This window comes from Micromys minutus (assembly GCF_963924665.1).
Source record: "Micromys minutus genome assembly, chromosome: 17".
In the NCBI taxonomy this organism is placed as follows: Eukaryota; Metazoa; Chordata; class Mammalia; order Rodentia; family Muridae; genus Micromys; species Micromys minutus.
The window spans coordinates 40,038,433-40,053,463 of NC_137952.1; positions in this window are offsets into that span (position 1 = coordinate 40,038,433).

The window sequence follows — 15,031 nt, forward strand, 5'->3', positions numbered from 1 at the left end:
GTGTGTGTGCCTGTGCCTGTGCGTGCGTGTGCGCATGCATGTGCACATTATTCTAGGGGCAACTTCTGTAGGTTTAACCATATTAGACCTGGTGAGATGTCTGAGGAGGTAAAGTCACATGCCTCCAAGCCTGAAGATTTGAGTTCAATTCCCAGGAACCTCGTGGTGAAAGGAGAGAGCAAACTCCTGCAAACTGTTTATGACCTTCACACGTGAACACACATGATGCTTACTTAACACAGATGAGCAAATGAAAATGTAAAACGTCATTTATAGTTTTAATAATTTTAATCATATGTTCACAGATACATTTTATAAGACTTTAAATTTTCATCAATTCTGTGCAGAAGTGGTGCATTTTCAGGATTGCTAACCTCTGGTGGCATTTTTGGACACATGGAAAATGGTTAGAAAAATTGAAATTTACAGTGCAGTTATCAGGAATTCTGAAGCCCAGGGAGACTTTTAGAGTTGTCATGATAGCACTGAACTGACACCTTTTTTCAGATTTGGGCACGATCTTTAGAACCATGTGTCAGTCCCTAATGCTTTCTTCCCATCGTAGTCAGAGGTGATGGATCCTTAGATCTGAAAGATTCATAAAGGTGATAGTATAACCTGACACACTTTCTTTCACAAGAGGGACTAGATGCAAGCATTTGTTAAGGTTTCTTGCTTTCATGAGCAGTTTATGTTGGTATAACATTTTCCTAGACTATCCATGTAAAACAGATTCTCAGTCTTGTGAGAATTATTACTGTAGTACACCCCGAATCAAGAGTTATCTGCAGTGTAAAACTTTGACTACTGAGTCCAGTCTCTTTCTTTAGTAGCAGTGGAAACAGCAGATCATACTGAAGAACAACCAGATTGATAACACCATAGCTTGACGATGCTACTGGGAAATGAGGTCCAACATTCAAATTGCCTGTTCATAGAAGATAGCAGTGTTCAGCAAGTCTACTTTGCATTTTGATGAAGTAAATTTTGTATCGACTACACTTTCCCAATTCCTCTTTCACGGTAACGGAGTCCATGGGTATCCAGTCTCTTCTGAACTCCAGCCTGACCAAAACCAAGATGTTCATATTTTTTGCACTTCTCTAACAATACATTCTTTGTAAATCATGGGAAGTGGCAGCAGGTTTAGACAAGATTCTGCACAACACTTAGTCCACTGGGAAGCCTGCATGTGGCTCTCCATACAAGTGTTCTGAGATGCAGCTTATTTTTAAAAGGAGGACTGCTACAAACATACTTTCTATTTTCAGATTTATGATTTGGTATGTTGCAACTTACAGTATAAAAAAGTAGTAGTTTTTCTGAATTGCTAGTTTTGAGAGTATTGTTTGGGTATATGGGAACTGTTTAAAAGAATGAAAATTCACAGTACTGTATTCAGGGGTTTGAATGCCCAGCAAGTTTTATATTTGAAAAGACTCCATTATAACATTGGTAATTGAATTTGAGACATAAAGTTTTTATGTAGAAAAATTGCTCTTCCTTCATTCTTTTCCCTAATTCTTTTATAATACCTTTATGATTAAATATAACAATGTATAAGCTCTTGGTGTACATCAACAGAGACTTAATTTAAAAAATATCTTACATCTAATTCTTTGTTAAAATAACGTTTTACTACAACAGAGAGCAAAAAAAAATGATTACCAATATAATAACAAAATATATGTTATTCTTTTTTGTTACTCAGAGAGCAAGTGCCATGAGTAATTTTTGCCTAGGTTTAATTATTATTTTTTTAAAATAAATCTAATACAACAATGACCACCTTACAAATATGATGCTTTGGTGTGAAGATCTCAAGGTAGTCTCAGAGAGTGCTCAAACATCTAAAGAGAGAATGGAGGAAGTCTTTCCCTTCCAAGAATTTTTCTTCTAGGACTTCAAGAATGTATCTTTGGGTACAGGCTAGGTGATGTACTGTTGGCTATCTGATAGATTCTCATTGGATGTCCATGAACATTCCGGCAAGGCCAGGGAGGATGAGAAGCACAGAGCTGTGGTTTTACAGTAAAGAAACTACAAAGAAGTTGCTATCAGTTTGAATGTTCTTAACAATATTAAACTCTGTGCTAAAAATCAAAAAAAAAAAAAAAAAAAAAAAAAAGAAAAGAAAAGAAAAATGTTGTGTGTGGTGAGGTGGGTGTGTTTATTTGTGTGCATCTATGTTAGATGTGTGTGCACATGCACAGGACAGCCGGCAGAGTATGGTTTGCATCCTGTTTTTTCAATTTACAGATAACTTTGAGACAGTGTTACTCACTGAGTTTGAAACCAAGCTGTTAGCAAGCAAACTCCAGTATCCCTCCTGCCTCAACTTCCCCATAGCATGTAGGTGGAAGGCACATGGACCCACACCCAGCCTTTCATGGATTCTCGGGATTTGAACTCAAGTTCTCCTGCTTGCATAGCAAGTACTCTTTCTCACTGAACCATCTTCCCAGCTCAGAAAAATTGATTTTCAAAGTCTGGATGTGAAACCATGGATGCCTCGTAAAATTAATATAGTAGGTCATAACCAGCACGGAAAAATAAAATAGAATTGCCAAGAACAGACAGAAATGGAGTGGAATAGAAAATATAAGGGCAGGGCTCATAGCAAGGGAAAGTTTGAATTCATTACAGTGAATGTTCCAGTGATAAATGTACACATGTGCTTGTATTGCTCTCAAAGGAAAGTGCTGTTTTATTTTGCACTGGCTACTACTCAAAAGTTTAATAATGATGGAGATAGAATACAAATTGTATAAATGCTCATGGGTGGACATACAATGAAATAGTATTCATTGCAAAATTGATAGGGAAAATATCTTATTTTATAATAGTTATGAACCATGGACCATATTTCATATTAAAGTTTGAGAAGAAAATACACAGCCTTGTGTCTTGTGACTTCTCTACTCTGACCAATCTCTGCAGTTTACATAAGGATCCTAAAAGGAAATTCTTTATTAGTACAATGTTCTTTCAGATACCTGGGAGCTTATTCAAATTTTTGGAAACGTGGGGTTTTGGAGATGGTAGAGGTGGTGATGTAGAACTGCTGGGTCCATAGTTTATGGAGATATTCTTCTGACAAAAGTGAGAAGTCTTAGACTACTGAGAAAAAGACATAGCTAAAGCTTCCTTTATAAAATGCCTTGACTACGAACTCTCTTCTACACATTGACATCTTATTAATTGGTGTGAAAATATAGAAGGCATGCTTAGTTGACTCACCAGCAGGTTCATATGAGGTGAGGTAATAGCAAGAGGGATTTGGGATTATATTCAACTCAAAATTCATCTAGAACAGTGCAGAGCATTTTCTTCTCCACTGTGAAATTTTGCCTCACACAAGGGAAAGGAGATTTCTTACACTGACAGCTTTACATTACTGTGTAACATGCCTGGGTGATTACATCATCCTCACGCTCCCTCTGATCTCCTTAGAACTATTGTATGAGGCGATTTATGGTCTGAGCACCAATGCGGTATCATGGTCATCAGTCAAGGGTTGGACACAAGTTGTTTTAATAAGTAGTTAACAATTCAGCGTCATGATCTTTTAGTGCGCTTCAGCTTAAATCAATTACTATTTGATAATTGTTCTATTGGCCCTAGTTTTGGATGGTAATTTTTTTTCTTTTCTAGAAACTCAGTGTTTACTTTTAGGTGATCACTTTATATTACATTTGTATTTCTTTTTTTTAAATAATGTTTTTTAAACGACTTTATTTTACAAAACAAAGATAAATATACAGATTTTAAACATTTTTTGCTTAAAATTATGCATTTTTGTCAGTACTGTTTTTTCAGATATTAAAATAAATTTTACATAAAACTATGTGAATATATTTTTTAGTCAGTACTTGATTTTTTCAAGGGCTTGACAGTATGTATTGAAAACCTAATAGTTACAATGAGTGTAAAGTACATGCAAAACAAAACGCAACATGGAAATTGTCAAAGTCTTCTTGTTTTGTAAATATATATATTTTTTTGTTTTCTTTATTTCCTGGACTTCATACAGTCTGTGAGTTGTTTCTGGGGGAGTGCAAGCCTCTGGGGTTAGCATCCCACTATCAGTGACTGCATATTATGTCTGTTCTTTTGTGACTGGGTTATCTCACTCAGGATGATATTCTCTAGATGCAGCCATTTTCTTAAGAATTTGGTTAAGTCATTGTTTCTGGTGGCTGAGTAGTACTCCATTGTGTATATGTACCACAATTTTTGTATCCATTCATCTTCTGAAGGACATCTGGGTTCTTTCCAGCTTCTGGCTATTATAAATAGAGCTGCTATGAACATTGTGGTGCATATATCTTTGTTGTGTATTAAAGTGTCTCTGGGGTATATGCCCAGAAGTGGAATAGCTGGGTCTTCAGGTAGTACTATATCCAATTTTCTGAGGTATCGCCAGACAGATTTCCAGAGTGGTTGTATTAGTTTGCAACCCCACCAACAGTGAAGTGTTCCTCTTTCTCCGCAGCCTCGCCAGCATCTGCTGTCATCTGAGTTTTGGATCTTGGCCAATCTGACTGGTGTGAGGTGGAATCTCAGCCATCAGGGAAATACATTTGTATTTCTTTCTTTATTTCTTTCTATCTATCTATCTATCTATCTATCTATCTATCTATCTATCTATCTATCTATCTATCTTTTTATCTATCTAGATTCCAAAAGTAATTTGTACATACTAATAATTTGACAAAATCAGTAATTATCTTTCTGCACTTGGGATTTTAATAGTTAACACACCGGGGGCATTTTGAGATGTTAGATGGACCTCACAGGTAAGATATTTAAAATTCCATGAATGAAAGGGACTCACAGGGACACCTATAGAAAATATCTAGAAATGAAATAAAAACAATCCTATTCTGGTTGGCTGGAGAAACAACATTCTTGGAGTTTTCATAAGGAGTGGAGTAAAACTCAAACTAGTAAAGACACAGGAACCCAAACAGGGAGAACTTTACAAGAAGCAGTTTGGGTTTCATTGTATGGAGCAAGTATTAGAGAGCTCAAATGCAATAGCATGTTCCAAAAAAGAAAACACATGATTATCTGGCCACTGTTTAAAATTATTTAAGCCATCCAGTGAAGAAAAATATTCAGAACATCTACACTTAGTCAAAAACTAAAGTTATGCTAGCAATCAAGGCTATGAAGTCAGAGGCCTCAAGTAACCAGCTGTAAAACGTTATCAGTAATTATATTTACTGTATTAGAAGAAAGATTGTCTTTCTGATTAGATGTGAAGGGACTGTTATGCAATAAATATGGAGATCTGACTCAAGGATAAATTCTCTCTCTCTCTCTCTTTCTCTCTCTCTCTCTCTCTCTCTCTCTCTCTCTCTCTCTCTCTCTCTCTCTCTCTTATATTAAGGGATCCTATGCTTTTCTGCGCTTCTTCTAAAGATAATTTTAGCTTGCTTACTGTCTATGGTATCTTGGGATGGCTGTATTTCATGGAGTTCTGGAGACATAATGGTGCCTGAACCATGATGGGTAATGCTCAGGTTTAATTCCCCTTGGAGAGTTTGGATGCACTGGTGATTGTAATTGCTGCTCACGACTGAAGGGCTGAAAAGTCCCAGTGAACAATTCCTTCATTGTCTCATTCCCATCTGGGTTAATGTTTCTTCCTTGGAGAGCTCTGTACCACGCTATGCTTTGCTTCTTGCCACAAGATAGCAATGCCAATTTCCCTGTGTTTACTTGACAGTCTGGAGGCTGATGCATCAGTACTAGCCACAAATTAATGGAATTCTTTCCAGCTTGCAATGTTTGTGGATAGTCAAACAATAAGCCAAAAAGGCTGAAATGTTTGGACTGCTTTTGTCTTAATTATGTACCATTCTCAGGGATGATGTAAACACAATTACTAGTTGAAATGACCGTGACATTTAAGATATTTTAAGGAAATAGATGAAACTCTTATAGATGGGCCCATAGTTCAAGAAAAAAGTTCCTTGTTGTGTGGAGTCAGAGGGCATATCCCATACAAGAGAAAGAATAGAAAACATAAGGGTTCACATTAAACCAAATAGTACTGAGGTCAAGGTTCAAAGTCTGGAGTCCACTTTTCTTCTTGGGTTTATGATTCGTCTGTGTTTTCAGATATATGCCTATAGTTTCAGCTCTGCAGTGGTACTGGAAGAGGGACAAGGCTAGAGGAGGTGCTATGACAGGCCACCAAGGGTTATCTTGAACTAGAAGTGGAATCAACTGCCTTGTTACCTACATAATTTAAGTATCGGAGCATCTGAAGAATTCCTTTATTTTGTTTCAAGAATAAAAGACACATAAAATACACAGGAAACTGAGGTCATTGGAAGTTCAGAGAGAGTCCACCACTTGGTCTGCCAGGAAAGACTCTTTGGAATGATAACTTTCAATTCCTGTGCCTTAAAAATTCTCATTGATTTATTCTCTACTTTCTAACATACTGGAAGTCCCAGTGTACTTGTAGAATTGAGTTGATCCTAAATTAATTTGCCTCTCCATTTATTCCTTTGACTCAGTCAAAACCCTTTTCAGTCTGGGATGGTACAACCCAATTTGTAATTTTTACTATAGAATAGTGGTCTGCTGTTTGATTTTTCCTTTAGAACTGCCAACTAAAGTTGGCCTGAAATGACCTCCCTATCTTGAATTTATCGGTAGCATCCAGCAGCCCAACTTGGTGTGTCAATAAACTGCAGCCAATCTTAAGAGTGTATTATCTTTATTAGGCTATATTAGCTGTTTACTTAATGGGATTCCTTTTGAGAAATGAGTATATAATGACTTTGATCATTATTATTCATACCACATTACTCCTTTTTAATTACCTTTCCATTTCCCCTTCTCATTTTACATCCCCAACAGCTCCCTTTCTGCTTTCATGTCTTCTATTTGTTTATTTTAACCCCACATTCTATAAAAGAGAGAAAAATATGTTATACTCATTTTTCTGAGACAGGCTTGTTTCTTTTAGCACGATGATGCCCAAACCCATCATTTGCTTGTAAGCGACATTTTATTTTGTTGTCTTATTGAGACAGGGTCTCTCTGTGCAGCCTTGGCTGTCCTGGAACTTCCTATGTAGACCAAGATGTTGAATAACACTCCATTTTCCTTAGCCATTCTTGGTAACATTTGTTGTTTTTAACTCTGTTTTACTGGAAGAAGACCAAACTCAAGGAGGGGTTATGGCAGTCCACCAAGGTCTGTCTTGAAATAGCAGAAGATCCAGATGTTATATCACCTGACCTATTGTGATAAAGGTGAGATGGAATCTTGGTGTGGTTTTGACGTGTTTTTCTGAACGCAGAGGTTAGTGAACATCCTCTCACGTATGTATTGATCTTCTGTGTCACGTATTTATTGATCTTCTATTTCTTTTGAGAAGCACCTGGTCATTTGGATATTTATTGATTGAGCTGTGTTTTATTTTTGTATTTAATTCCTGAAATCCTTATGTAATCTGTTAGACGAATACTTGGCAGTGATTTTCTCATGTTCTGCAGGGCTGTCATCTTACTGGGAAAGTTGTTTCTCAGCTGTGAAGAAAACTTGTAATTTGCCTCTCATTTCATTTATCTGCTAATGGGGTCATATCCAGAAAGTAATGACCTATTATTACATCTTCAAACATTTCCCTCACGTTTTCCTGTAGTAGCAAGTTTTTCTTTAAGATTTTCCCTCACCCCTTTTTATGCACTATGGGAAATAAAGATACAGTTTCAGTCTTGTCCCTCTAGATTTTCAGTTCTCCAGAACCACTTGTCCAAGCAATTATTTATTCCCCAGGATACTTTCTTGACATTTTCTTAAGAATAAAATGACTATCTCCACGAACCTCTCTCTGAATCTTCTATTCCATTGGCTTCCATGTCCATCTCTGAGCCACTACCAGGCTGTTTTTGTTACTCTGTAGTACAGTTTGAACTAAGATTTTGTGGTGCCCCCAATATTGATCAGGATTGCTTTAGCTGTTGAGACTCTTCTGGGTTTCCATAAGAACAAAAGATAACTACTGGCTGACTAGCCAAACTTCACTCACTTGGGCACCAGCTGCTCAGCTGATTAGACCTTGTCCATGTAAGGCAAATTTTGGTAACCCCAGGGACTCTGTCCTTCATCTTGAATTAGTGTTGGCCCACTTGCTTGCTGAACCTGCAATGTTACAAAATGTTGCTTGACGGGTGAATCGTTATTATTTGTTCCAAATAAATGCTTCTAAAAGTTTATTTTTAAGTGGCTTTGCTTTTAATTTGTGTGAAAAATATAACACTGTCAGGAATTGAATTTAATCATTTTTAAGTTTGGATATCTATTACCTTTTCATGAGATTTTCATGTTTGGCCAAGACTAAACCTTACTAGCAAAAAAAGGGGGGGGATTTATTTTATTTTTATATTATTTTATTTTGTTTATTTTACACTCTTTCTAAAAATTAACTTAATACTTTTATATAAGACATTTTGTATGAGGAATAAATATGTTAACAAAATTATTTTACCTGCACAACTTTAATTTAAATATGTAATTCCATTGTTTAAACTGAAATATGTGTGCATGTGTTTAGAACAGGAAATTGAATATTATACAACATTTCACACGTGTGTAAATTGAAATAAAGAACTGAACAATAATATTACAAAGTATTCACTGCAGTTCCTCTAGTGTAGAAAATAGTTAATTATTTTTCAAAATTATTATTATGTGACTAATTCTCTAAACAGGAAATAACTTAAATATGTGATATAATGAGGTAAAGTAATTTGAACGTACTGAATACATATTAAATTGTTCCAAAATGTCAACCAGCAATGTCAAGGATGCTCTTATGTTCATCTTCCTTCCTTCATTGTCTTTGGTTGAGGGGCGAAACAGAAAACAATCCTTTAACTTCATGAAGTCATGAACTGCACATCTGGAAAGCTCAGATGCATTATTTATTAGCAGGAGAAAATAATCAGCACATAATAGTTCAGGGCAGAGAAGGAAGAGAAAATAGCAAAGCATAGAGGGAGATGAGAGCTACTGGGAAACTAGCAGTCATAAAATCCGATGACTTGGAGTGATCTGGTCCTCCCGAAAATAACTACCAGACAGAAATTCTTCTCTCAAGCCTGTTTGACAAAATCATATGGTTATAAATCAAGTCCAGAAATGGAAATTAGTAAATGGACCACATCCTTCCGATGGTTTTGAAAAAAACTCTGCTCTGCCTTTCTGGGGAAGACATATCTCGATTATGAGTGATCTGTCATTTTGAGCTCTACACCATGACTCAGATCACCAGCCTTTTTAGTTGTTATTCAGAGTTTTTCATGCTCAGTCAAAAATGCAACTGATACCACCAGAAGGCAGACACTTAATCTGTAAGCATTTTCTCAGTAAAATGAGTCGTAGTTAACAAAATATGTTATTCTTTCCCTTGTATGCTTTCTCAATTAAAAAATTGAGATCTTTTTATTTGATTATATATTTGATTACTAATGTTAGTTGTAGAAATTTAGTAAATGGTCTAGAATATTCCATAGGGCTTCAGTCCCATGGCAAGTTTTCAGTAATAATGGGAATATTACTGAACAGGTCTTCTATTTTGAAGAATATCTGTAACTGTTAACATTGTACCAACAGTCCAGTTTTCTGTGACGCATTCTGAGGAGTTCTGTCTTTTCCATACCCTCTCCTCCTCCACATTCTCCAGACTGTGCATCGAATAGGACCACCTCTCCAGAGTTGCCTTTAGATTCATCCATGATTGATAGAAGAAGTGTGTCTGACTGGAACATAGCAACCTACTATGATATAAATTACAATATATTAACTTGCTTTGTGGTACATGGAAGCCATAGTTTTATGTGTATATACTTATGTGTGTGTGTGTGTGTGTATGTATGACTGTGATCGACCCTGTGTGGATCATGTACTTTCTAGAGACCAATATCAGGTGTTGTTCATCAAGAGCTGACCGCCATTTTAACTTAGTTTTGAAATGGATTCTCTTACTGGGATCCAGGGCTCACCTCTTAGGCTAGACTAGCTGGTCAGTAAGATCTAGGGATTCTCTTGTCTCAACTCTCCCAGCACTGCCATTATAATCGCAGACTGCCGCACCCAACAGTTATACTTGAGCAGTGGGGATCAAGTTCCAGTCCTTATGCTTGTATGGGAAGCACTTTACTGATTTGTCCAGGCCCCCAATATCATGTCCCAAATTATATTTTTAACTTCACTTATTTTATGCAAGTAGTTGTTGCTTAATAGAAACAAAACAGAAACTGGAACAGAGAAGAGGAAAAGAATCACCTCCAACTGCAACTTCCACAGTGAGCTACAGTTGACTTTCCATATTTGTGAGTCTGTGTCTTTCAATTTACAAACTATGGACCATAAATATTTGAGTAAAATTACATTTTGTGACTGGAGATGGGTTCCGTGGTATGGTGCTTCTCTGGCATACTCAAGGTCCTGGGTTCCAGCTATGATGGAGAAAATTGCATCAATGTTGACTTCTTTTCTTGTCATTATTTGCTAAACAATATGACCATGGTATTTAAACTACATCAGACATTATAAGTAATCTGCAGATGTTTAAAGTCTCTGTGAGGTGTATGAGATAGGCATCTGCAGGTCTGGAGTGGGGGGGGGTAATGGGGATGCAGGAGGGTCAGTGTCTCTCACAGATGCTTTAATGCTGGGCATATCTTGTTTCTGAAATCCATCCAGTTCTGTCAAGTTGGGATTGTGTTAAGCTATTTGCTCTTTTAAACGGTGTTTGATTGATATCTCTTCATGTCCACCTGGGCACACTTATTCAATTATCTCTTTTAGCAAAATATTTAGGATGAAAGTTGTTGAACCACATGACAGGACTTTTTTAAAATTCTCCTTGATTTATAATCCAGACTGACAAGTGAGAAGTTGTTTCAATTACTTTACGAAGTTTCCCATATGCCACAAAGATATTGTTTATGCTTCTGTATTATTTTAAAGACAAAGAGTACTTTAAAATTTCATTTTACAGTTTTGGATCACATAACTCTGCCTGTCATATACAAGGTTTATCAGGAGAAAGACAGCTAAATGGAAGGATGGGGGCAAGGAAACATGGTGGGTGTATTCTTACCATCAAGATGACAAGCCTTGGTGACTTTTCAAGTCAAGCATTACTTAGAGACTGGACTGCATTGCTAGTTCCATTCATTCATCTACTGTATCCTTATCCAGTTTTACTGAGAGCATACATTACTTCTTTCCCCTTCAGCTTGCAACTGTGCCCTAGCTTTGCCCAGTGTCCTGCATGCTCTTCCTAGCCTATGCTCAGGGGTTTGTGTCTGTGGTCTTTTCTCGTATGACCACCAGAAGTATCATAGGTCCAAAGTCAAAGCTGCTTCCCAGGCTGAGCTGCAGAACTTAACATGGGGAAAACATGAGCTAGCTGTAGGTGTAGCCTCATTAAGGTCTGCTAACTTCTTTAGAAACCACAGATAACAAGAAGAAACCTAGAGCAGCCTGAATTACCCAAGCACATGGTCTTGCAATGGCATGTGAGTTATAAAATTAATTCTTAAAGCTACTGAACTCAAGGATAGCCTGTTATGATATATTAATATAGTTTTAATAATACATCACTCCACAGTGTTGCTCAAATTGACTTCTATCTTAACTACCCAAATATGAAAACCAACCAACCAGAATTTAGCATCTTGCCTTCTCTGTCTTGTCTTTTGGATTCACAGTTTCATGACAGATTTAGGTATCAGGGACCCATTATCTTTTCAGGTGAGCCAAAAAATATCTCAGAGATTAAGGATGAGGGGTGCAGAGGAGTTGGAGTTGTCTTGATTGCAAACAAACAAACACTCCAGAATGCCAACTAACTTTCTGCCCTTCAGCCTTAGACTTCGGTTTGATTATGTTGCATTAGATGAATTCTAGTGTGTGACCCGTGGCACACTATTTCATGAGGGAACTATACCATGCGTGCATTGATTCTTCTTGACTTGAGACTAGAGAAGGGCTTGAGAAGGCAGATTATAGTCTTCAGGGTCCTAGGCTGGAAGAACCAAGCCTTAGAGCACTGTGATTTGCTGTACCTATTGCTTGGTAAGTGTGTAAGGCAGGAGAGTACTTTCATACCCTGACGGCTCCCACAGTGGTGTTTGTACCTGACTTCTAGGCTCACTAGAGATGCTTCAATTTCATTAAAACTATTCATAAGTGCTTATAAGTAGGGAATAATTACTTCTCTTGTTTAGTGTCATAATTTAAAAATATTATTCTTCCTCTGTCCTTTACATTGTATTTATTTTGAATCTTTCATATTTCCTATGCTGAATTTCAATTCAGAGCTGTAATACTAGACAATATTTTCCAAAAACGTGGTCCAAATTCTGGTTTGTGTAGTCAATTGAATAATTTTGAGTCCGATGATTTTTATCCAACTATGAAGTTCATGGTATAATATTACTCTCAAAAATTGTTCTTTGGAATTGAATAACCAGACTTGTAAATGTTTAAAATGAACACAAGTTAAATGAAAATCTATAACAGTTCTCTCTTCTAATATCTATCCAGATTCAATAAAAAATTTCCCCAGAAATGCTAAAACTTTAATAACCTTAAACTATTAAACATTTTACAATTAAAATTGCTTTAATCAAAATTTAATGTCACCAAATAGATATATAATACATATCTACTTCATATATATATATATATATATACATATATATATATATATATAAGTTTTACACTGATATGTGGTAATATAAACTTTTTCTTAAGATTTTAAGCCTAATATGTCATAATGCTAACTAGTAGGTTAAACTAAGCCTAACAAATAGCCTCTTGATACTCCCTGGTCTTTTTGTAAACAAGTTTTTAAACATACTATAGTATCTCATGCCTCAGTTTGCACATTCAAAGAATAAACACTGGCTTCACAGTGGTATTCTGGGGGCTGTCAATATATTTATGAAGCAATCAAAGCAACTTTTAGAATTATTTAACAACATGAAATATAACTCAATTGCTTTTATTGTATTATGGACACTGTAGGGCTATAAATTTGCTGGCTAAGGTTTCCAAAGTACTAGATAAAACACATAATTGTGATAGATGTAAACAAAGGTTGTTACTGGGCTGACCCCAGAAACCTATTCTCAGGCTCATTGTGGCATGTTTGCTTTTTGAGAATTTATTAAGCGTCCCTTCTGGGACTTTCATCATAAAAGTTTGAAATACCAGTGTAAGTATATTTATGGGAACCAACCGAATACCTAAATGAGCAATTGTAGACATGCTGGCAATCTCTCTGGCCACCCACTTCCTGTGAGTGATGTGCTCCTGTTGGTGTGCTGTCCATTCTCCTGTTTCAAACATTGTACTGCAAATCATTTATTCTCTATGCAAAACAGTTGATGTGATTTTAAAAAACGGGTGCAGATAGGCAGGTTGAAGAGGACCCAGCAAATGAGATAATATTGGTATTCACGGAATTAGTGAAGCAAATAGTGAACCACTGTGAAGCAGTTTTATTCAACAGAATATGTTTGCAATTCAGAAAGTGAAGATGTGATTAGTAACACTGAAGTCCAAGTTGGTGAGCTATGGAACTGAACAGAACATGCTTGTTGGAATTAGTCAAAACAACAGTCAGCTTCTTACTCTTACCGTCAACCAACTTGTCCCAGCTCTCTATACTCTTAAGAGTATAAATAAATAAATTTTTATATAAAAACATGAGAAGTATCAACAAATTCATGAGTTGGTCACCCTTCCTGTCATTCATGACAATTTGAACTCCAGGCTTCCAGATATATGAGAGAATGAATTTCTGCCTTTTAACCCAACTGAAGGCTGGAATCATTTCTAACGTCTTCCCTGGCAAAGAGACACAGAACATCAAGCAGGTATTGAGCAGTCCTGGTAGAGGAGACTCAGGAAACATCTCACAAGGGAAACAGTGTTTCAGCTGAGTTTTAGGAAATAAGATTTGAAAGCACTCAAGGGGAATAAACAGCAGGAATAAACACATGGAAATAGAAGTGAGATGTCCAAGGGTTTTAGGGAGGAAAGGGAACCGCAGTGGCCATGGGATGTAGAAATTAGAAAGAATTCTGGACAGCAGTTGTTGATGAAGAAGCCTTACTTGCTATACCATTGTTCTGGGTGTGACCATGGTCTTATGAACTGAGCAAGGCTTTCTTGGATAGGGGTGTGTGATGGCACACAACTATATGGAACCCTGCAGGGACAAGTCTGGGAACTGGACTGCCAGTGAGCAGAGTTTTGTAATTGCCTTGTAAGACAAAAAAAGGGTGATGGTCCAGTGTTGGCGGGTCTTATGGGTCTAAAGACAGAAGAGCCATTAGAAGAAGATTCAGGTTGAGACGTGTTGGCTGGATATGAGGTCAAGAGGGGAAGATAGAGTCCAGAGTTTAGAAAGGGACACTGAGAAGAGAAAATGCCAAAGGAGGGGAAGAACACAGCGCTTGAAGCAATCTGAAGACACCAGCTCCAAGCTCTGAGATCACCGTGAGACCAGGAGGTTGAGCAGCAGCTGCTGTGCCCTCCCTAGGGCCAGGCTTCTTACCTGCAAGGCTCGAAAAGCAAGTGTTGTGGTGTGATTATTTCACAGAGTTGCTGTGATGCCAAAAATGTCTGGGAAGGCAATTCTGGAGAGCCTTTCACTATTTTCTTACATCGTAAAGGTGAGCTCATTTATAATAGCCTCTCGAGGAAATGACCCCCTTCTAGACAAATGGATGTTTAATGCCACATGTCTGGAATCCTAAGAGGCGTCAGGATTGCAAGGTCAGATCTGGGAATCCTTGGCCAAGGCAAACAGCCACCTGGAATCCTGGAGGCGGAGAACTGAGAACCTCTGGTACAGCGATGCTACAGTGTGAGCTCTTTCTGGCATAGTTAGAGAATGGAAGGAAATGGGGTAGGAAGTTAATGCTATATGGAAAGACAGACTGCAAGAAGACCAATGGACAGGGTTAAGGTGGGCACTGAG